This window comes from Mustela erminea, chromosome 3 (genome assembly GCF_009829155.1).
Source record: "Mustela erminea isolate mMusErm1 chromosome 3, mMusErm1.Pri, whole genome shotgun sequence".
NCBI lineage: Eukaryota > Metazoa > Chordata > Mammalia > Carnivora > Mustelidae > Mustela > Mustela erminea.
In genome coordinates, this window is record NC_045616.1 from 40,687,053 (window position 1) to 40,711,414 (window position 24,362).

General features: G+C 37.1%; 1 pseudogene; it reads right to left on the reverse strand.

Annotated features, from left to right (window-relative positions):
• LOC116587185 overlaps positions 1–18,588 on the reverse strand; it is a 50,319-nt pseudogene extending 31,731 nt beyond the window's left edge.
• Between the last annotated feature and the right edge of the window lie 5,774 nt (positions 18,589–24,362).

Sequence of the window (24,362 nt, forward strand, 5' to 3'; positions counted from 1 at the left end):
TCACTTTCTGGAAAGACAGGATAACAACATTCATAAGCCTAATTCAGAATTAGTGTGGGACCATGAAACTGTGAGAGGGAGTGATGTGTCACATCCATCTGAGGCATTTAAGGGTTATTACATTTCTTTCTCTCTTTATTCTCTTTCCTGCTATGCCTTAGCAATCCTAGAAATCTGGGAAGGCAGACATCAGGAAATGAAGGGAAATCCCTGACTAGCTGCATAGAGTTTTTCATAAATGAGAAATTTTTATAGTAGTAAGGCCCTGATATTTACTGTAGCAAAACCTACGTGATCCTGACAATTACTTTTAATACACTATGGTGGCACATACTGTCCATTAAATGATAATTATTATTATAGTAGTATGTGAACCCAGTGAGAGGTGAAATAGTTATTATTCTTTCACTGATAATCTGTGAAAATGAAATTAAGACATATTGGCCAAATATGATGGGAAATGAATTAAGTTCCTTTGGTTCACTTTGTGGTATATTTAAGGATGAGAGCAATGGAATCATTTTAACAATATAATGTCTTTTTATTTAGGTAATCTCACAAAAGCATCAGTATTTATAGTATAAATTTCTGAACTATGACCTAATAGTTAAGAAAATAGTTTTAAAAGGAAAGGGAGAGAAATGGAAAAAAAAAAGAATAAAAAATAATGTCTGTGTAATTATATCCCCTACCTCAGTAGACTACTGTGATAGTCTATGCGTGTTTTGAAAACTACTAACTAGGGGAGCTCAAATCACTGAAATCACTAAGTATATTAAATGGCTCAAATAATAAAGAAGGTGGATAATGAATAACACACTCTTAAGTGTCAAGGTTGGTATCATCCATCATGGTTTGGCCACCTATATTGTTGGAATTTTGGGAGATCTAGGAAAAATGACTACACTCAGATCCTAGAATTAAATAGATCATGTCAGTTAACAGATCAACTTAAATTTGTAAGTATGACTCGGTTTTCTTGGGTGAACTTCATGCATTATACAGTTATGGTTTCGATACCCCCATCATACACTTTGGGAGGACTGAATTTGACATCCTCAAGGTACGCTCCTGTTATAAGACTACAGCAGTGTGCTTTAGTAATGAATGTAAACCAGAGTTTCACTTTTTTTTTTTTTCAAGATTTTATTTATTTATTTGTCAGAGAGAGAGAGGACAAGCAGGCAAAGTGGCAGGTAGAAGCAGAGAGAGAAGCAGGCTCCCCACTGAGCAAGGAGCCCAGTGAGGGACTCGATCCCAGGACTCTGGGATCATGACCTGAGCCGAAGGCAGTGGCTTAACCGACTGAGCCACCCAGGTGTCCCAACCAGAGTTTCTCTTAAAATGCTTATGATTAGCTTGACATCTGGAAAACTGCTCTTTAACATGGATAGAGTGAAATTTTTTAATATGATATCTAGTTAGATCTTTTTGAAACTTTTTGTTATGCTTTTCAAGTCACCCTGACAGAAAAATAGTGCCCTTATATGAAGAAAAGTAAAGGGTTCATGTATCTGTCAATCAGGTTTTGCTGTGGCAACACAACTTTCGTGTCCTTGGATTGGATAATCACTCTTTGCTTCGGCTGAAATTGGCTAGGCTTGGATTCAGGCTCGCTTCATATAGCTCTCCCTATGAAATGTAGGTGAAAGGAGTAGCAGTCACTGGGGGCCTGCTTTTCTCATGGCAGGTAGTAGGAAGGCAAGAGGGGCAAATGGAGAATATATGATGCCTTTCAGAGTCTCTGCTTGATGTTGCTCCATTTCATATCTTCTCATGTTACTTTGGTCAAAGCAAGTCATGTGGGCAACACCCAAAGTCAGCGGAGTACAAGTGTATAGTCCTTCTCTATTGCGAGGTCTCAAAGTTGTAGACAGTTAATTCTATTATCAGGAGAGAATGGAATAGCAGTGAACAGAATCCTCTCAGTCACACTGGCTAACCCTGCATATGATGTGGACTCCAGATGCACTAATGTCTAAATATAAAGGTAAAAAATATAAAGTTAATTTAGGAGACCATCGAGGGTAGGAAGAAGAACTTCTTTTGTTTTTTTTTTTTTTTAAAGGATTTTATTTTTTTTTATTTTTTTACTTTTTTTTTTTTAAGATTTTATTTATTTATTTGACAGAGAGAGATCACAAGCAGGCAGAGAGGCAGGCAGAGAGAGGAGGAAGCAGGCTCCCCGCTGAGCAGAGAGCCCGATGCGGGGCTCTATCCCAGGACCCTGAGATCATGACCTGAGCCGAAGGCAGCGTCCTAACTCACTGAGCCACCCCGGCGCCCCTAAAGGATTTTATTTATTTATTTGACAGAGATCACAAGTAGGCAGAGAGGCAGGCAGAGAGTGAGAGGAGGAAGCAGGCTCCCTGCTGAGCAGAGAGCCCGATGCAGGGCTCAAACCCAGGACCCTGGGATCGTGACCTGAGCTGAAAGCAGAGCCTTTTAACCCACTGAGCCACCCAGATGCCTCTTTTATTTTTTAATTTTTTAAGAAGATTTTATTTATTTATTTATAGAGAGAGATCACAAGTAGGCAGAGAGGCAGGCAGAGAGAGGAGCAGAGAGCCTGATGTGCAGGGTAGGGTACTCGCTCTGAGAATGAGAGCCTCCTTAAAATTCATACCCTAGTTGCGTTGCCTGTGTCACCCTAATCTCTTTGTACCCTGATCTTGGGAGGCAAACTGGAGTTGAAGTAGGTGTCTGTCACCTGGACAGTAGGTAGATGACAAGCAGTAAATGCACAGGATGAATGGAGAAGGACACACCATTTAGAAACCATGTGAGTTTCAAGTTGTTTAAAAGAAAATAGGAAATACTGTCTGTTGTGGTTTATTGTGAAAATGCACATGTCAGATGCTATTTTATGTAAGAATGTAACATTAATCAAAACAAAGCCAAAATAAATATCCTGAGGAAAACTAAAATAGCATAGTCTATTTAAAAATGCTTAAAAAGCAATGTCCGTAAAGTTGATAAAGCTATGTGTCTTTTATAATCATAAAATCAAAACATTTTATGTATGAAAAACTTAAATATGTGGGGAAAAGCTTTAGGTCATTACATAAAACAGCAGTATGTATCTTTACATGCTCCCCCAAATAATCTAATTTAAAACCAAAACACTGTAAAACTGATGTGAGGGCTTATGCCCAAAGACTTTGCTGAGATTTTGGTGCAGATTTTTTTATTTTTATTTTTATTTTAAATGAGTTAATGTATGTCAAGTATTTGGAACAATGCCTGACACTGAGTAGGTTCTCCATTACTAAGCTATTTTCATTTATTTTTTTTATAAAGATTTTTATTTGTCAGAGACAGAGGGAGAGAGAGTGAGCGAGCAGAGGCAGAGGGAGAAACAGGCTCCCTGCCGAGCAAGGAGCCCGATGTGGGACTCCATCCCAGGACCCTGGGATCACGACTTGAGCCGAAGGCAGCTGCTTAACCAACTGAGCCACCCAGGTGTCCCCAGATTTTGAATGGTTTAAAATATAAAAATAAAACTAGAAATTTAATTTAAAAATAGATAACCTTGGGGCGCCTGGGTGGCTCAGTGGTTTAAAGCCTCTGCCTTTGGCTCAGGTCATGATCCCAGAGTCCTGGGATCGAGCCCTGCATCGGGTTCTTTGCTCCGCAGGGAGCCTGCTTCCTCCTCTCACTCTCTGCCTGCCTCTCTGCCTACTTGTGATCTCTGTCAAGTAAATAAAATAAAATCTTAAAAAAAAAAATAGCCTGGAGACATATTAGTAGAATTAAGAGTTGGAGTTCAGTGTTGGGGTCCATTTTAAGTCAGATTTTTCTGGGCTGTGTCAGCTTTTACTGTCACACCCTGGATGAGGATAGTAATGGAAGATGGAGCTTTCAGCATAGCGGAGGACAGCCAGCTGTCCACAAAGAGATACTGAGTGTTTGGTAGTGATCTCTCGTGATCCCAAAACAGACAATCGGGTTCATCATTTGCTATAATTCAGCTTTCTGTTCTCCTGTCCTCATCTGCAATCTTCCATGTGTTCATTTACACAATATGCTTAATTAAATGTGTCCTATATCTCTGAGGAAGTTGTTGGCAAACCTGGAGTTGATAAATTGATTTGAAACTGTTTTTGATGATACCGAGGGTGGAAATAGCTATGTTCAGAATATGTTTTAAAATAGAACAGAAATATAAAATCATAATCTAAATTCCTTGCAAAAGAGATAATCATTCTCAATATGAGTTTGTTTTAAGTTCTATTTAATTTGGAGACTAGCTTATTTGCATACCTGTAGGAGAAAACTTCCTTCCCCAGAATAAAGGACATAGTGACAGATTTTAAAGTACTTCGTTTTCCAGGTAGTACGGCAAATTGTTACCTCCTTCTATAGGTGCTGTGAATTGTATAATAGGTTGGTCAATGGTAAAGTCTCACCAAAGTTAAATTTACAAGAGTTACAAATTGCAAGATTTCTAATTTGTAAGTTACACAATTTACAAGATTTAGAGAAATCAGGTAACCTCATGGGCAGAGTAAAAACATGGTAGGTGCCATGGTCACTTCGTTTTCCTTGTGCACAGACTGCATCTTCATTAGATTCTTCCGATAATCTGGGACCAACAGAACAGATTTCATGCTGGTCTTGTGGATGGTAAGCCATTTAGCTGGTGCACTGCTGCTTCCTCGGGACGCTGCTGAGAACAGTCTGTACTTAACCTGCACACAGGTTCTCCCCATCAGTAGGCACACGACTCATGAATGTGAGGGGAAGAAAAATCAGGGATTACCTAGTAAGCATGACCATTCCTTTGTTGCAAATAGGACAACTGACTACAACTACAACTATTACTAATATTTATTAAATGCTTAAGTTTGAAATGATTTACATGGATATTATATGTATAAACATGGGTTTACTATTGCTATTTTTTTTTAAAGATTTTATTTATTTATTTGAGAGAGAGACAGTGAGAGAGAACATGAGCAAGGAGGTCAGAGGGAGAAGCAGACTCCCCGTGGAGCTGGGAGCCCGATGTGGGACTCGATCCCGGGACTCCAGGATCATGACCTGAGCTGAAGGCAGTCGTCCAACCAACTGAGCCACCCAGGCGCCCTACTATTGCTATTTTGACAGGTGTTTTGGAGGGGTGAGGTAATTTACTCAATGTCATACTTTCAGGGTTAAACAGAGCATTCTGACTTATGAATCCACATTTTTGGAAAATTATGAGGAGGCTATTGCACTTTACACAACTTATGTAAAGATTTTTTTTTATTTAAACACAATTATGTAGTTATTTCATAATACTGTCCTTGATATGAACCCGATACTAGAAACTATTATGCCCTGTTTTTATGTATATACTATACCCATTTTCCAATAAAGTTGTACTATAACTCATAATTTTAGATTTCATTAGGTTATGCTTTCTAAAAGTGTAATATTTTCTAACTGTAAGCTATAATCTTAAAAGGTTCACTCAGTCATATGGCTAATTAACATAGATGTCACTATTTGTATCACATTAGATAATCATAGGTATCTTATTTAACACTCCAACACTAAGAAAAAGTGACCAAGTTAATACTATGAGAAGCCATATTTCATTTAAAATTGTTAGAGACTAAGGTGCTGCTTTTCTCTATTAGGTGAAAATTCTAAATTATTATTTAAAATGCACACATTTGCAAATTAAAGTTAATTAACTGCATTCATTAAAGTTATACTTACCTACAATGACTGACTTGATAAAGAATATTGATTGAGTTATAGTTATGCAAATATCATTTAAATTCATTTTCATGAATTAAATTATAACCTTCTAATCACAGTAAAGTTACTCAAAATATATTGTCTTATAAAATGTAATATTATAGAGTATATATGGATTTTTGTATATATTTAAGTATTATTTATCATTAGAACTAATTTATCTAATAACAAAGATATCTCTTAAGAGAGTGATGAGTACTTAAGTTTTGTGCTTGAAAGTGTTCTATGCATAGTGTTATATAAAGTATTACGAGTCTGTGTGTGCCATATATTTAGTTTATGGTCTGTACAAGGTTCAGGGTTAAGCAGTGTGTCTTTTTATCTTCCCTAAAATTCCATGAATTGGAAAAATTTTTCATAAGGATTTCTATGGACAGGTTCCATTTAAGATACTGGAAATGTAATACTAAATTGACAATAATCTCTGCCTTAGCAGAGCTTAAATTTTAGTTGATGAAAGAGATTAAAATAAGTATATAAATTTAATAATATTAGTATTTGTTTTAAATGGAAAAGGGAGTTAGGATAGTAAGTATGATGGAGAGGGCATAATTTTACAAAGGGCTCCAGAAAATTCTCATAAAGAAAGTAAAATAGGACTGAAGAAGGAAATCAGAATGAAAGCCAAATATTTATCTTTGGAAGAGCTTTCCCAATATAAAGAGCAAATACAAAGCCCCCCAAGATAGGATTTTGCCACCGTAGACAGACCACATGTGTAGAGCAGTGGTGTGTGTGAGATAAGTTTAGAGAGGTAACTTGCTCCAAACCACATAACACAGATAACTGGCCAAAGCAAGGACTTCAAGAGATAAGTGACAGGCAGTCAATTAGATTAATGAATTGATGGATGGATGGTGAATGGGTATATAAATAGATAAGTAAATGGAAAATTTGATTACTAGATTCCCAATTACTTAGTTATTCCTTCCAAGAACATTGTTCAGTCTAGTTTGATGTCTAAAGCAGTGGAGGCTTAAAAAAGAAACTGAGTAACTAACCACATATGTAGCTGCCCAGTATTACACCAAGTGTTTGCATCCGAGTTAGATACAGAAGTAAAATTGGAGAAAATTATATCCCTGAATTTAATACTTCCAGGAGAAGAATATAAAGTTTGCAGAATACTTTTATGTTATACTCTAATAATGACAGCAACCTTTAAAGCACATATAGGTTTCATATTTATATTCTGGAAGTCTTGTACTGTAGATCTGATCCCTTTTTATAGTTCAGAAATCTTTGATTTTATAAAGAACTAAGTCAGCCTCTATATAACAGCCTGTTCTGTACCAGTACTGTTCAAGGATTATAAACGGAGAAGTCAAACATAGAGCAATTAACAGCAAGAAGCAGGTAGAGGGGACAATAGGACCAACAGAGTAGTTGGGAAGATCTTGGCCAAGGGGATGAGAGAAATGGCATTCCTCCCTTCAATTCCTGAAAAGATGATTTTTAATCACTATCAAGCAGTAAGAAATGAGCACTAAGAAGTCATTTAATGTCCTGCAAGAACTAGTATGCTAGCCAAAGTAATTTGTTCCCAAGTGTAGTTAATTTGCAGAATTTACTGATAAGAATTTCTTAAGTGTAAAGGTTTTCTATTTTTGTGATGACAGTATCCTGATTTCTGTCACTGACTTTTAGCCAGATACATCCAGGGAGTCATTAGAAGTGAACAAGTTGGGTACATGTTAGTGAGAGGAAGCATACACACCATCGGGGAACATGGAGTATCTCATAAGAGTATTAGAATCTGTCTCAGGATTTAGTTTTGGTCTAAGGAAGAGTGTGGCTCTTTGGAATGGACCCTGTCAGAAAGCGGGGGCGATTCTATGATTGGATAAAAGAATAAAAGATACTCATTTAGTAAAAAAAAAAAAGAACATTAATATTCTTGTCACGATACAGTGACCTTTTTATCTGTACTTAGACAAAATTACAAAGTGTCCTTTCTTTCTCAATTGTGTCTCAGAGTGACCTTAAATTGGTCTATCGTGAGGGTGTTTATCAAATGAGAGAATAAATGGCTTGCATATATCAGATTGGCTTCTGCACGTGAGGAGCTGTTCGGTCTCCTTTGTTTTCTCGCATTGCTCAGAACTTCCTAAAGAAAATTAGCCTACGTGTTGCAGACATGTAATTTTGATCAATTATGTAAATTGTATGCAAAATCTAAAATTATCCCACTTCCTCAATACATAGAAGAAATACAAGGTAATTCGGCATAAATATTATTTAATACAATCCTAAATAGTTTTTAACTTTGAACATATCATTTCAATAAGCTGCTCTTAATTCTAATGGCCATGGAATTATTTTGAGTAATAAAATTTTTCATTTACTAGAAATATATGAAATATATAATAGAACAATCTGTTCTATTGTCTATTGTACTATTTTTGAAAAAGACAGAATATCATTTGAGTGAATGTATTGGCTATTAATATGAACCATTATTTAACCATTATATAACCATATATTATATGCAACATAAAATATATTGTATATTCTTTACATTTGATTATGTCATTTGCCTGATATTCTTTGTAGCTCAATATCCTCATATTTAAAGGACTAAAAATTTTTCAACACCTTTTTTGTCAGTGAATATTTCTCTAAATTTTCTTGTTTTCCTCTCCTAAATCTATCTTTTGTTACTTTTTTGAAACAGTTTTAGGTTTTCATACACATTGAAAAAATATGAGGTCTGATATACTCCATACCATTTCTCCAATTAACCTCTTACATGATACACCTGCTATAATGATCAAATATAATCATTATTAAAGTTGGCAGTTTATTTATATTATTTTTTACCCACTGTGTAGGACGTCATTCATGCTACCTTCCATTTAGTCCTATCTCCTTAGGCTTCTCTTGGCTGTGACCTTTTCTCAGTTTTTTTTTTTTTTTTTTTTAAATGACCTTGGCAGTTTTGAAGAGCACGAGTCAGGTATTTTCAAGAATGCTGATCTGTTGGAATGTTCTAATGTTTCCCTCCTGAGTAGACTGTTAAGGAGGAGAATCACAGAAGTAAATTGACATCATACCAAGGGTATGCATTATTAATGTGATTTATTATTGTTGATGTTGACCTTAATCACCTAACTAAGGTAGCGTTTGTTAGGTTTCTCTGCTGTAGTTATTCCCATCGGACCCTTTCCACACTCCGTACTGTATCCTTTTGAAAAAGTCACTATGTACAGCCCAGTCTTAGGAAATGGGGAGTAATCCTCCCCTTCCTAAAGGTATAGGACCTATGTCATTTATTTGGAATTTTTCTGCATAGAAGATTTATCTTTTATTTCATTTTTATTAATTCCATAATTTATTCATATTAGTATGAATTCATGATTTATTTACACTGAGAGTTATAAGCTAATACTACTTTTTTTCCTTAAATTTTTCTGCTTTGGCCCTTGAGGGCTCCTTGAATTGGCTCCTGTGTTCCTTTAACATATGGATATCAAGTAACTGTATTTCTTTGTATTTTTTTTTTTTTTTAGTATATTCCTATTTTCTGGCATAACAAGATCCTCCAGGCTTGTCTTATAAATCTAGTGAGGCTTACAGTCAGCCATTTTCTGAAAAAACTATGCTTCTTTTATTAGAAAAGCATATTGGAAATCAGTCTCAGTGTTGGGTATGCTTATTAATACTGGGTTATCATTACTTCTAGATTACTCAGCTGAGAAAGCAAGGAATACAGCCTGAATAGTAACCTGTGTACATGCACACATATATAGATTGGTGAATATCTATTAGTATTTATATTGAGGTACATATTGATGTCTTCAACTCAAGTTAATTATCGTATCAGTCATTCTGGATTCCTCTCACTCATCTGTTTCTACTTGGATAGTAAGCAACTTAGCTTTTACCTTCTAGAATCCATTTAACTGCTCAGTTCTAGTACACATGCATACACAAGTAGAGCAGTACCATAATTTTTACCTTGTACTCAACATGGGACACAACTTTATGAATTAGAATATAGTCCTCATGTTCAGTTCCTTTTGCTCTTAGTCCCACAGAAGCAATTCCTATGTAAAGATAGTCAGACCAGCACCTTTATCCCCTCAGCCATCTTCTTTAATGCTATATAATGTTTGTAATGTGGAAGGATTCTTTTGTCATGGTCTCTATTCCATTTTCAGAATCTGTTTTCTTAAATTAAAAAAAAAAATTGTATACATTAATATTTGGGTTTTATGTTGCAAAGTTCTAAGGATTTTGATAAAGCATCATGTACCATATAGTATAGTTTTGCCCCTCCAAAAAAAATAACCTATTTGTTTCCTTCCTGCCCTCAAATTTCTGGCAAACTCTGAGCATTGTACTATTTCTGTACATTTTTCTGTCCTAGAATGTCATGTAGTTGACACCATTCATTATGTAGCCAGTTCAGACTGGTTTTGTTCACTACAAAATATGCGTTTAAGATTCTGCCATGTCCTCTCATGGCTTAATAACTTATTTTTTTTAAAATCACTGAATAGTATTCTGCTGAATGGAGGTACTATTGTTTCTCTGTTTGCTTAATGATGTACATCATGGTTGTTTCATGTCATGACAGTATAAATAGGCCATTTTGTCTTGGTGTGGATTTGGGTTTTCAAGTCAATAACTAGGAGTATGATTGATGAATTATATGGTAAGATAAAGTTTAAATTTCTAGGAAATGGCCAAATTGTTTTCCAGAGTAGCTGTGCCATTTTGCATTTCTACCAGCAATGAATGAAAATTCCTCTTTCTCTATATCATTGTCAGCTTTTGTTATTGTCCATTTTTTGGATTTTATCTGCTCTGGATGCAACACTCCTTCATTGTTTTAATGTGTACTTCCTTATGACAAAAAGTTTAACATCATTTGTCATATGTTTATTTAAATCTACGTAACTTCTTTGACAAGGTAGCTGTTTGGGTCTATTGACCAATTTTTAAATGTGTTTTTTTTCTTACAGTTGAGTTTCAAGAGTTTTTGTATATTTTAGGTGGAAGTTCATTAACAGAGATATGTGATTTTCAAAAATTTCCTCTTAGTCTGTGGCTGGTCTCTGAACAGTATCTTTTGTACAATACAAGATTTCAATTTTATAAACTCCAACTTCTAAATTTTTTCTTTCATGGGTCATGCTCTTAGTATGGCTCACATTTTCTTTGTTAGGGTATAATTGACATACATTATGTTAGTTTTAAGTAAACACGATGATTGGATATTTGTATATATTGTGAAATGATCATCACAATTAGGTAATACCACATATAGTTACTTTTTGGTAACATTTAACCATTACCCTGTTAATATTGTATTTCATATCTGAAAGTTGCTAACTGTAGTCAACATGCTATATGTTATGTCCTCATGGTTTTTTTATAACTGGAACTTTGTACCTTTTGACTGTCCCTTCACCAGTTTTGCCCAGCCCACCCCATCATCCCCGTCTATCATCCATCTATTCTCTTTACTGAGGTTTTTTTTTTTTTTTTCCGGATTCTACATATAAGTGAAATCATATGCTACATTTTTTTCTGATCTATTTTATTTAGTATAATGCCCTCAAGTTCCATCCAAGTTGTCACAAATGGCTACATTTAATTTATGGTGAGTGATGTATTCCACTGTGTGCATGTATAACTTTCTTGATCCATTTGTCCATTGATGGACCTTTAGGTCATTTCCATATCTTGCCTGTTGAAAGTAAGTTGCAGGGAACATTGAGGTACATACATCTCAGAGTTAGTGTTTTCCTTTTTTCTTTTTTTTCCCCTCCAGAAAATACCCAAAAGGAGAATTGCTGGATTATATGGTAGTTCTAATTTTTTGAGGAGCTTCCAACCTGTTTTCTATAGTAGCTCTACCAGTTCCCACTTACCTATACCAATTTCCATTATGACCAACAATGAAGAAGGGTTCCCTCTTCTCCTCGTCTTGAGTAACATGTAATATCTGGTTGTTAATAGATACCTTAACAGATGAGAAGTGATATCTCATTGTAGTTTTGATTTGGATTTCCCTCATGATTAGTGAGGTTGAACATGTTTTCCCATGTCTGTTGGCCATCTGTAGGTTTTCTTTAGAAAAACATCTATTCGTGTCTTCTGTCCAATTTTATTCAGATTATTTGTACTTTTGGTGTCGTGTTGTGTAAGTTCTTTATATATTTTTGATATTAACCTAGTTTCACATACCTGATGTGCAAATATTTTCTGCCATTCAAGGGCTTGCCTTTTCATTTTGTTAGTGGGTTCTTTCGTTGGGCAAAACCTTTCCCATTTGCTGTAGTCCTACTTTATTTGCTTTTGTTGCCTTTGCTTTAGGTGTCAAATCCAAGAAATCATTGTGAAGACCTTTGCCAAGGAGATTACTGCCTATGTTTTCTGCCAGGGGTTTGGTGGTTTCAAGTCTTACATTCAACTCTTTAATTAACTGAGTTAAATTTTTGTGTTTGGCATAGGATACTAGTCCTATTGTTCCTTATTTTGTATGTGGCTGTCCAGTGTTCCCAGCACCACTTATTGAAGAGACTGTCCTTTCCCTGTTTTATATTCTTGGCTCTTTTGTCTAAATTAACAGACCATACATCTATGTAGGTTTTTTCCTCTTAGGCTTTCTAATTGTTTCCCATTCATCTCTGTGCCTGTTTTTATGTCAATGCCATATGGTTTTGATTACTGTAGTTTTGCAGTATCATTTGAAATCAGGTAGCATGTCCAGCTTTGTTTTTCTTTCTCAAGATTTCTATGGCTCCTCAAGGTTGCTTATGGTTGTATACAAATTTTAAGACTTCTTATTTTATTTCTCTAAACTGTGCCATTGGAATTATAGGGTTTGCCTTGAATCTTCATATTGCTCTGGATAGTATAGATAGTTTAACAGTATTCTTCCAGTCTACAAACATAGAGTATCTTTCTTATATAATTGTGTTCTTCAATTTCTGTCATCAATGTCATAGAGTTTTCAGTGTATATATCTTTCAAGCATTTTTTTTCCGCATGGAGATATGATTTTATCATTAATTTTGCTAATATGGTTTATCACATGGATAATTATCAGATGTTGATCTATCCTTCTATCCTGGGAATAAATCATACTTCATATGGTGTATGATCCTCTTAATGTGCTGTTTAATTGGGTTTGTTAACATATTTTTTCTCAAGATTATTTATTTGACAGAGCACAAGCAGAGAGACAGAAAGCAGCAGGCTCCCCACTGATCAGGGAGCCCAACATGGGGCTCCGTCCCAGAACCCTGTGATTATGCTTAACTGACTAAGCCACCCAGGTGCCCTGTTTGCTAATACATTGTTGAGAATTTCTACATTTATGTTCATCAGTAATGTTGCACTATAATTTTCTTATGGCATCCCTTTTAGGATATGATATCAGGGTAATACTGGCCTCATAAAATAAATAGAAATTATTCACTGCTATTTTATTTTTTAAAAGAATTTGAGAAGGATTGGTAGGGGTTCTTTCAGTGTTTGGAAGAACTCACTAGTGAAGCTGTTTGGTTCTGAAGTTTTGTTTTTTGAGAGGTTTTTGATTACTGAGTCAATCTTATTATTAGTTGGTCTATTCAGGTTTTCTTTCTTCTTTTCTTTTCTTTTCTTTTTTTTAATGTTAGTCTTGGAAGGTTTTATGTTTCTAGGAGTTCATCCATTTCTTCCAGGTTGTCCAATTTGTTGCTGTATACTGCTTGTAAATAGTCTCTTATGTTCCTTTGTATTTCTGTGGTATTATAATCTCTTCTTTGATTTCTGATGGTATTGGGGTTTTCTTTCTTAGTGAGTCTAGCTAAGGGTTTGTCGATTTTGTTTCTTTTTGAAGAAACCAGCTCTTAGTTTCATTGACCTTCTACTGTCTTTTTAGTGTCCATTTCATTTGTTTCTCCTGGATATTTTCTTCTTTCTACTAACTTTGGGCTTCCCTTGTAACTATTTTCTTAGCTCCTTAAGGTGTAAACTTAGGTTGAGATTTTTATCTCTTGAGGTAGGCCTTTAGCATTTTCAAAATTTCTCTTGGAATTGGTTTTGCTGCATTCTGTAAATTTAGCTTTTATTTACAATTTCATTTGCCTCAAATATTTTTCTTTTGGTTTCTTCTTTAATCTTCTCATGTATGAATTCCCAGTTTTCTTTTCGTAATTGACTTCTAGCCTCACACTATTTTCCTAAAAGATGCTTCATATGATTTTAAACTGAAATTTGTTAAGGTTTGTTTGGAAACCTAAAGATATGATCTATCCTGGAGAATCTTCCCTGTGCTCTTGAAAAGAAAGTTGTTTTGGGATAGAATGTTCTATATTCATTCATTAAGTCCATCTGGTCTAACATGTCATTTAAGGACAATGGTTTTTTTTTTTTTTTTTTTTAAGATTTTATTTATTTGTTAGAACACACACAAGGGGAGCAGCAGGCAGAAGGCAGAGAGAGAAGCTGGCTCCCCACTGAGCAAGGAGCCTGATGTGGGACTCGATCCTAGGATCCTGGGATCATGACCTGAGCTGAAGGCAGCTGCCTAACCTACTGGGTGCTCAGGTGTCCCAAGAGTAATGTTTTTTCATTTCTTTTTTAATTGATTTTCTATTTAGATGATCTATTTAAGTGGGATATTAAGGTCTCTTACTATTTCTCCCTTTTTACATGTTTTAATATTACTTTGTATATTTGATTGCTTTTATGTTGGGTTCATAAATATTTGTTATATTCTTTTCTTGGATTGACATTTTTATCAATATATGAATCCTTTATTTTTATTACAATTTTTGTTTTAAGGTCCCTTTTGTCAGATATAAATATAGCTACCTCAGCTTTCTTTTGATTTCTGTCCTGATGAAGTATGTTTTTTCCTCCCTTCAGTTTCTGTATGTAAATCCTTATATCAGACGGGAGGTTCTTTTTTTTTTTTTAATTCTTTTTTTTTTTTAAAGATTATATATTTATTTACTTGACAGTGAGAGAGCAGGAACACAAGCGGGGGAGTTGGGGAGAAAGAAACAGGCTTCCTGCTGAACAGGGAACCTGATGTGGGGCTTGATCCCAGGACCCTGGGATCATGACCTGAGCCAAAGGCAGACGCTTAACAACTGAGCTGCCCAGGTGCCCCCAGAAGGGAGGTTCTTATAGACAACATATAGATGTATTTTTTAAAAAATCTATTCAACTAGTCTCTTTTGATTGGAGAACTTAGGTATGTAATTACTGACATTTTTGTAGTTCTCTGTGTTCCTTTTTTTCTCTTATTGTCTTCCTTTGTGGTTTGATGACTTGGTGGCATTTTTAGAGTCCTTTCTCATTATCTTTTGTGCATATATTACAGGTTCTGCTTTGTTATTACCATGCGGCTTACATAACAAATTTGTTATTTACAACAGCGTCTTTTAATTTGATAAGTTCAAATATATTTTGAAGCTATATTTTCACTTTTTTTTGTCACCTTTTACAACTTTTGTCTTTTAACCTTCATACAGCTTTGCAAGTGATGGATCTATTACCTTTATTTTATACTTCATCAGTATGATTTATGCTTTTATATGTTTTCTTGTTACTTAATTAGCACCCTTTCTTTCACAACTCTTAACATTTTTTCTAAGGCTGCTTTAGTAATGAAGTCTGTTTGCTTTTGCTCATCTGGAAAAGTCTTTCTCCTTAATTCTGATTAATAACTTTACTGGACATAGTATTCTTGGTTGAAAGAAAAGAATTTCTTTCAATACTTTGAATATATCATAACCTTCCCTTCTGGCCTACAATCTCCCCTGAAAAATCGGATAGTTTATTGAAGGTTCTCTTGTACATAACAAGTTATTTTTCCATCGCTCCTTTTAACAGACCCACCTTTTCTCTAATTATGTGTTTGAGTTTGGGTCTCTTTAGGTTCCTCTTATTTGGAATCTGAGCTTCTGGGAACTCTATCTCTGTTTCTCTCCACAGGTTAGGGTAGTTTTCAGGCATTCTTTTCTTTTTTCCTTTAACAGGGTCCACCACTTTGTCCTGCCAGTCATCTGAAACCTCAGTCAGTTGGCTGTGGTGGCAGCTCCTTCAGGCTCAGAAATACAGTCAGGAATAGCACTTCCCCTGCCATGAATGCCCCCTAAGACCCCAGACCTGTCTTCCTACCCAAGTGCTGTCACTATTTATATTCTGCCTTTGCTATGTTGGCTGCTCCAACTCCCCTCACATACGGCTAAGGAACACAGATCCTGGCATGCGCTAGTGGGGGGAGGTTCGCAGCCTCCTGTGTTGTCTCATTCTGGTGTCCACCTCAGTCATTATATCTTCAATTAAGTTTTCAGCCCATCTCTCTTTTCCTTCTGAGAAAACTGTAATGCCAGTGTTCATCTGCTTGGTGTTGTCTTTTTATCTATCTTCACTTTCTTTCCATTTTTTTTTTTTTCTTTTTGCTCCTCTGATGGAGTTTCTCAGTCATGTCTTAAAGTTGACTGACAGTTTCTTCTGCTTCATCTAATCAGTTGTTAAACCCCTTCTAGGGTTGTTTTTGCTTTTGTTTTTGTTTTTCATTGTAGTTATATGCTTCAGCTCAGTGATTTCTGTTTGGTACTTGTAGTTTCTCTTTGTTGAAGTTCTCACTGCGTTTAACCATTCTGAAGTTTGGTGAGCATCTTTATGACCATTTTTTTGAATTCTGTCAGGTTATTTACATCTACTTAAGGTTTTTTCCTGTGATTTATGTTGTTCTTTTGTTTGGAATGTACTCCTCTGCTTTCCTTTTGCTTGACCCTTTGTGTCTGTGTATTGGAGAAAACAGCCAGCTCTCCCAGTCTTGAAGGGTTAGTCTTATGTATGATAAAACTTATCAGTGAACTGTGCCCTGGCTCTTGGTTCTCTCTCAAATTTGTGTGATTGTCGAAGTAGCCTATTTAATTTTAATAGCTCATAATGGCTGATATTGTGCCAAGACTTGGCTGTGTTCCAGAGTATAGGATTTCAGTAATCACTAAGATTCATGCTCACTGGAATCCAGACTTGGTGGCAGCCACCTCTCCCCAGCCTCCTGCTTTTTTAGGGTTACAAGGGGATGTTTAAGTGGATATTTACTGACAAGAGTACTTATCAACTTGAATATCAAAAGAATGAATAAGGGAACTACTCATTGTGACACATACACAAGACCTCCATCATATAGGATATAGAAGGCATTTTAGTTTGTGAACCCTAGGCCAGAAATTCTTTATTCAATCTACTATTTCTGGATTCCTACTATAATATACTACATTCCTGAAGAAGAGTGAGGGCAGGAATATAAAAATTAGTAAGCTGTGTAGAATAATCTTTAAATCATAATTAATTACATTTTTATATCTTCACCGTAATCTGGAACACAGTCCCTTGCAGACCTGGTTTAGATTTTTTGTTTTTATTGAGAGAGGGAGGGTGCATGCAAGCAAGGGGAGGGACAGAGACAGGGAGGGAGAGAATCTCAAGCAGACTCTCCCTGCGGAGCTTGGAGCCTGACATGGGGCTTCATCTCACAACACTGAGATCATGACTTGAGCTGAAATCAAAAGCAGGTTGCTTAACCAACAGAGCCACCCAGCACCTCACCTGATTCAGATTTTAAAATACCAAATACATTTTTAATCTTCCACATAAGTGTTTGGATGTTACTTTTGTATATTTAAGACTAAGTTCTTAGTAGTTACAGTAGTAACTGAACACTAGGAAGACCAAGACAAAGACAAATAAATGAATACAGTTTTCCCAAAGCTGCAGTCTGAAAAGTTGATTCCATAAAAATGAATGGGTTTCTTTCCTAGAAAATCCAAAGGATATAAGGAATAGAGATATGTAAAAAACTTTCTTGGGGCGCCTGGGCAACTCAGTGGGTTAGGCCTCTGCCTTCAGCTCAGGTCATGGTCTCAGAGTCCTGGGATCGAGCCCGGCACTGGGCTCTCTGCTCAGTGGGGAGACTGCTTCCCCCCCGCCCCTGCCTACCTGTGATCTCTCTCTCTCTGTCAAATAAATAAAATCTTTTAAAAAAAAAAAGCTTTGAGAGGAAGAAGGATGACACCCTTTATGCACACGGTTTTCATTCCCTTTGCCACGTTCATATTCCTTTCCAGCAGTTTGTTGTCCACATGTTGTTTCTAAGCAACTGATGATACCACTGTCTCTGTAGGAGTTTTTGTTCAGAATATCAAGTTCTGAAATGGCCTCATCAGAAGTCATTTTAGCCCATGTGCAGACACTCTCTGGGTTATTAGGGATCTTATAGTAAAATACAGGAAAGTTAAGAGCCAGCCTGGGGCGGACTGTGTGTGTAGACTGCATTTCTTTTTTGCTTTTAAGAAAAGCCACTTGGAAAAAAAAAAAAAAAAAAAAAAAAGAAAAGCCACTTGGTATGCTCCTTGGAAACTTATTTGTTTTTGATCATTACCCTTTGCAGCTTCAACAAGTCACACTAGGAATAATCTCCCTCCATTTTCAGATAGAGGACATTATTCTCTGGATCAGTTGCATTGGCTTCAAATACTTCTCCAACAATTCAAACACCGTGAGGCATATGGACTCCACTTGGTCCTGATGGTCCTTTATCAGTGGCGACTTTTTGTAGAAGGATCTGTCTTCTGGTCTTTGCTGGAGAAAAAGCACTGAATGGGTCCTCTATCCCCACCACGTTCGTGTAGGCTACTGGGAGCATGTGGCAGTCCCTGTTGGACGGCCTTATTTTATTCCTGCCTTCAAGGAGGTGGCTGTGTCATTGTAGTGTTCATCCTACCTGGCCACCTCAACTTTCTGTATCTGCTCTGTCTTCTCCTTGGGGGTAGGGAGAGGAGGGTGAGGGCATATGAAGTAGAGGCAGTTGGCACTCATGTGCCTCGAAAGCAGCCTCAGTTCCACCACATGGATCTGCTTTTGGCTTTACCTGAGGATCCTTCCAGTCTCCTCCTTTCCTGGAGTCAGTGGGTGGGGTGCCTCCAGAGTGAAGCTTTTAAAAGATCCAAATGCAGGGGGCAGTCCAAGGTGGCAGTGGAGGAAAATCCTGAATTCATGTCCACCTCCAGACACACTCAATCTACACCTACATGTAGAGCAATTCCTCTTGAAGTAGAACTGAGATCTGAACAAACCATCCTCTGTCTATACAGCAACAACAGAGGGGCCACGTAGAGAAGAGTAGGAGAGACTTGGTAGCAACTGGAACCCCATCCCCAATGCGGAAACCAGCAGCAGGGAGGGTTATCAGTGAGGGGCCCACACCCAGACTCCCTCACACTGGGACAGCACAAGAAACCAACCGCTAGAAGGGCAACTAGACTGTAATTGAAGGAAATCTAATCATTAATCTCAGACTGTCTGCCAAATCGGCCGGGAGATGCTGGAACTCGGTATTGTCAACAGAGACAGGATCCAGGCATTCTAGCCAGCCCACGAGGGCTAGGCCCATGTGCCCGGAGACTCGAGCTGATGTCAGGTAGCCCCAGCTCCTGTCTGCTTGAACTCTAGCCAGATGCTGCGGCAGCCCCAATGCAGCATGCCCCGACAGGCCGGCCAGGCCAGTGCTGCAGTAGCAGCGGCCCCAGAGGATGTTCCGACACAAGACAATAGCTTCAAGACAGAGAGAGGTGGGTAACTGTTCTGCCTAAGGCCAACACAGAAAGGCAAACAAAAGGAAGAGAGAGAGGATTCACTTCTAAACAAATGTGGAAGATAAAATGCCACACACAAAAAAAATCTTAATGAACTGGAAGTAGTTTATTTGGTAATGAGTTAAAAGTAAGGATCATGAGGATGCTCACCGATCTCAGAACCAATCAGAACTGAAGACTACAAAAAATGACATGAAAAATACAGTAGAGGGAACAAACAGCCAATTAGAGGATATGCAACAGTAGTAATCACCTAGGAGAAGAGCAAAAAAAAAAAAAAAAACCCAAAAAACAAAAAAACCGTATGTATACACATCTACCTACAGACATATCCTCATCTTAATACTTAGATTCTTTTTAAGAGACTTGTGGCACACCACCAGCTATAATGACATTTGACTTCTCTTTCTTAGAACAGGCCCCATCTTGCCACATTTTTTTTTTTTAAGATTTTATTTATTTATTTGAGACAGAGATCACAAGAAGACAGAGAGGCAGGCGGAGTGCCGGGGTGGGAAGCAGACTCCCTGCTGACCACAGAGCCAGATGTGGGGCTCAATAGATCACGACCTGAGCCGAAGGCAGAGGCTTAACCCACTGAGCCCCCCAGGCGCCCCTTGCCACATGATTTTATCTAGACTTTGGGTCAGTGCTGAGCTGTGAGAATTCTTTACAAGGTCCTGTCCAGAATAGTTTCAGCAGGGACATGTAATCTTTTCCCCTGGAACCTAGTAATTGTACAATATTCATGGATATTGCAAAATGAGATCTATGTCCTAAAAACAAGAGAAAAATATTTCAGAGCTGTAGTACCGCTGTTTTATTCACATTTGGTCAAGGTTTAATTATTGACAAAGATTTGTCTTTGTCACCATCTTGATTCTCAAAAGACCTATCCCTCCACTTCCCCACAAAACAAAAACAGTAAATGTGTTGTGTAGTAGTCAGACCTGCTGTAGTTATAGGACAAATAAGCAAGTGCCATCCTGATGCCTGCAGACGGAAGCTCTCAAGGATCTCACCTATTACTGGAAAGCTATCTGTTTTAAGTATTCTTTAGCCCCTTGACTTTGTAGTGTGAATGGTTTCTTCTATCTAGAACATTAATTTGAGTCAAAATGCCTCGCAACAATTGTACAGGAGGTAAGAGTATAATTTAGGTTATAATGGAACACATCTTGAGTGTCTAAAACATAGACATTATCTTTTGAAACGGGCATTTTTTCTACTTTTAAATACTAGGAAGATAAAATAAGTGCATAAGCAGTGTTCTCTCACTTTTTCTTACGATAGATGCTGTTTACACTGAAGATGGTTGGTGGTTTCGCTACTTCAAAAGGGATGAACTGGAAGTTTTGTTACAAGTACTGTTAATGATTTAATACTATCAGTGCAGGCATTGAGAAAATGCACTTGTATTCTAATTTGTGGGTCAGAGTAATAGAAAATACAATAATATTCCTAGGTGATTCTATTTGAATGACCATGAGTTTGCTGGGCTTTCTCAAAATGAGTTCTTTATAAAACCCTTTTGATAAAAAACTTACCTTAGACTAAGTAGCACTTATTTATGAACGTGTATATAGCAAAAAATTTTACTACGCTACCTGTTCGGTTCTTCAAAGGTACGTCGTTTTTTGTTTATTTATATTTTGTGGCACTGGAGATAAGTGTGAAACAGCTCTGGCGGGCAGCCTTTGCATTTGTGTGTATTTAATGATAGGTTTCAAGTAAATGGAAACATAGTTGGATTCTCTTCTTAGTATTTCTTTTCCTCTTTAGATAGTTTATTAGTAACAATTGTAAATTCAAAAACTAAGCTGAAAGCTTTGAGAATAGAGATTTGCCTTATTTTTTCATTAGCTGCAACACTGGGGCCATTAACTTGCTTATTGTAATAATGCAAAAATATTGGCCAAATTATAGTCAAGATTGGGAGGGCAGAAAAATAAAGATTTAATGGTAGCTAAATCTTTTTTCCTACATGGCCCCTGCAGAGGGAAGGCAGGTAACTCTTATCAGTTACCAGCTAATTTTTACTCCTAGGAGGCAAGCCAGTCAAGCCACTGGTTTCTGGGGCAGCCATTTCTGTAGCCTTGTCCTTCTTAGTTGGGTAGCTTTATTTTTTTAGCTGCACCTTGTCTGTTGCTGAAATTCAGAGAGTGAGTTCTCTCCCTGGGAACTGCCTCTGAAGTTAGAAAAATTACATGGTGAAATCCTCCTCCTTACTATTTAACATGGCCAATTCTTGATGAAATGTCAGTATTTTATTATGTTCCTTTTCAGAGAACTTTTCCTTTTATTTTTATTAATAGAGCTCTCCAGTGGCTTTCTCAAACTCTAGTTTTCCAGTGTATAGGAAATTTGGCTGGTAGCTGATTACTGGGTCTCTCACATAGCATATTTAGTTGCCTTTTTTTCTGTGATGTCAGCTGCACCAAAGCATTGCTGTATCTCACCAAAGACAATTTCCCAGGGATCTGTATCATGGCTGATTAGAGCAAGAGTCACGGGGATCGACAATTATTACAGCCCAAGTCATAACCAAGACGGCTCCTGATAATGTTAAAACAGTGTGGCTTTTCAAATGACATTCTTGGACATAAATATCGGTAACCACAGAGCCTAAAATTGAGTGAGAAACCAAAAAGGCTTAATGAGGCCAAGGAGAAAACAGTTTCATAACCACAGAGAATCCAGTATAATGGATGCAGTTTAATGTATAATAGGATAGAGATTATTGAGGTCATTTGTGAATCAGGGATTCTATTTTCTTCTTTATTGTGTTTTCCCCTGTCACTAGCTGTGGGCATAGTGTGAGGGGAGTGTGTTCCTGGATTTGGGGCAAGCTGTCCACAGCCTGTATGTATACCAGGAGGGGATATTAATGACAGATAAATTCTAAATATCTTATACTTTTTTCCCCCCTCACTCCTTAGCAAAGACCAAACAAAAGTAAAAAATACAATAGGGAGAGCTGAAAACTTATATTCTACACCTCGAATATGACCTGCATGTTGACCACCTATGAACATTCCGCTGTGGAAGTTTACCCGCCCTTCATGACTGAGCCGTGAGCCACCTGCACGAAAACCTAAGAATATAGCACACTGGAAGAAGGCAGCCAAGGCTCTCTATAATTAACACATAGGGGGAAGAAAGAAAAAGCAACTCTTCCCATTTCTAAAATGTTTTCTTTCATTTCCTCCCTTATATTGAGGAGATTGTGCAAATTAATCTGTAAATCCCTTCAGGAGAAAGCATTCTAATTTTCTTTTAAGAACCTCTATTGTTACATAAGAATATCTCATTAAGCTTTCCTTTTCCTAGGGAACACCGAGGCAGCAGGTGATAATAAAAGAAAAAAGATTTTTTTAAAGTTATGCTTTTTACCAATGAAAATTAAAAGGTGTTAAATACACTTTTAATTTAAGCATTTTCTTAAATTCAGGAGTTGAGCATCTGTTTGACTTCCTCTCTAAAGTTTTTTATGGCCATTTCTTCTCTATCCGGTAGCAACATGAAAAGCTTTGACATTATGAAACCTGCTAATGCTTATTCCCAAGTTTAGGACTCCCCCAGTAAGCTGATGGAAGGATACTTTCCCTTTTGATTAGAGTCAATTATATAGAAACTTCTCGTCTGAGTTTTAATATCTTACATTTATCATTTTTATTCAGGAATCTAAAGTAGAATGCTTTTTGTAACCTCCAGGCAGAGAGATGATAAGCAAGATGAGTAGTAAAATCAAATTCCTGTTGTGTATTGAAAGCCTCACGTTTGAAAATGCTTTATCATATGAGCTGGTATTCTGAATGAAACACAATCATGTGTTCGCACATGTGAAGTTCGCATTCCTTTAAATTCTAATTTGTTATTGTCTTTCACATTTAAACATGCTTGTCCCATCACGTATCAAGTCTTTTTACAATATATTGTTAAAATGTTGATAGGTTCTTAGGGGTTAGGATAGGTTGATAGGAGTCTTAGGAGTTGGTAAACATTCATGCAGTATGTTTTTATCTCCTAAGAGTTATAATGGATTGACAGTGATTAGTATGAAAAACATTTTCCTTTTCAGCACTGTCATTTTACTTCTCAAAAAGCCAGTGTTACAGGATGGCATATGTATATCTATTTTCCAAACGTGGTCAATACATTTAAGCACATGCAAGGTATACAGAATTTTAATGGGACTCTGAGTGAGCATTGATGAAAGAGCTTGTAGTTTTGTGATTTGGGTGATTTTCTATAAATTATGAGTGTTTTTTTAATAGGACTTGGAGAATTTGCCTCGGTTGTACATATTAATCTATTTCATTGTATATGATTTTTTAACAGTATGCTGTCTTTTTGTCCCATGATTTAAAGAACAGTGGACATTTAGCTGAACATCAAGGTAAATTTAAGCTTCCCTATCGCCCAACCACCTTAATAACATGAAAGCAGCAGAATCTGGGCACCATAATGTATATGTGGCCTCAGCAAGTTCCAGGTCCACTAGTCCACCTCGGCCCAGGGGCACAGACACACACACAAAGTGCTACAATTTAAAAGAACAACTAGAATATGAAGGAGTCAGTCCTAGAACTCTGCCAAACAGGGAGCTTCTGAAACTCTCACTTGGTGGGAGGGGCTGACAGTCTGCACTTCTCTACCTTGAAAGCATAGACCAGTGCACAGTGCAGGCACCATAAGCAGCCTGCCACCTCAGTGATTCCTGTGTCCTTAGACCCACAGCAACACCAGGTGTCTGACCTAAGCTGTCACAGGGCCATGGACACAGGGACAGTCTGGGGTAGGATTTGCCATAGCTCTAGACTTTGTGCCAAGGTGACACAAATGCAGAGCACCACAGAACAGGCCCTGCCATTTTGGACTTAGAGGGTTGCTAAGGCACCCCTGGTACAGAGTGCTCAGGTATCTCCTGGCTGAAAGAGTCTTTGGATCCAGCCATGACTCCCCTAGGAACCCCCAATCCTTGCCTGCCATGGTTGC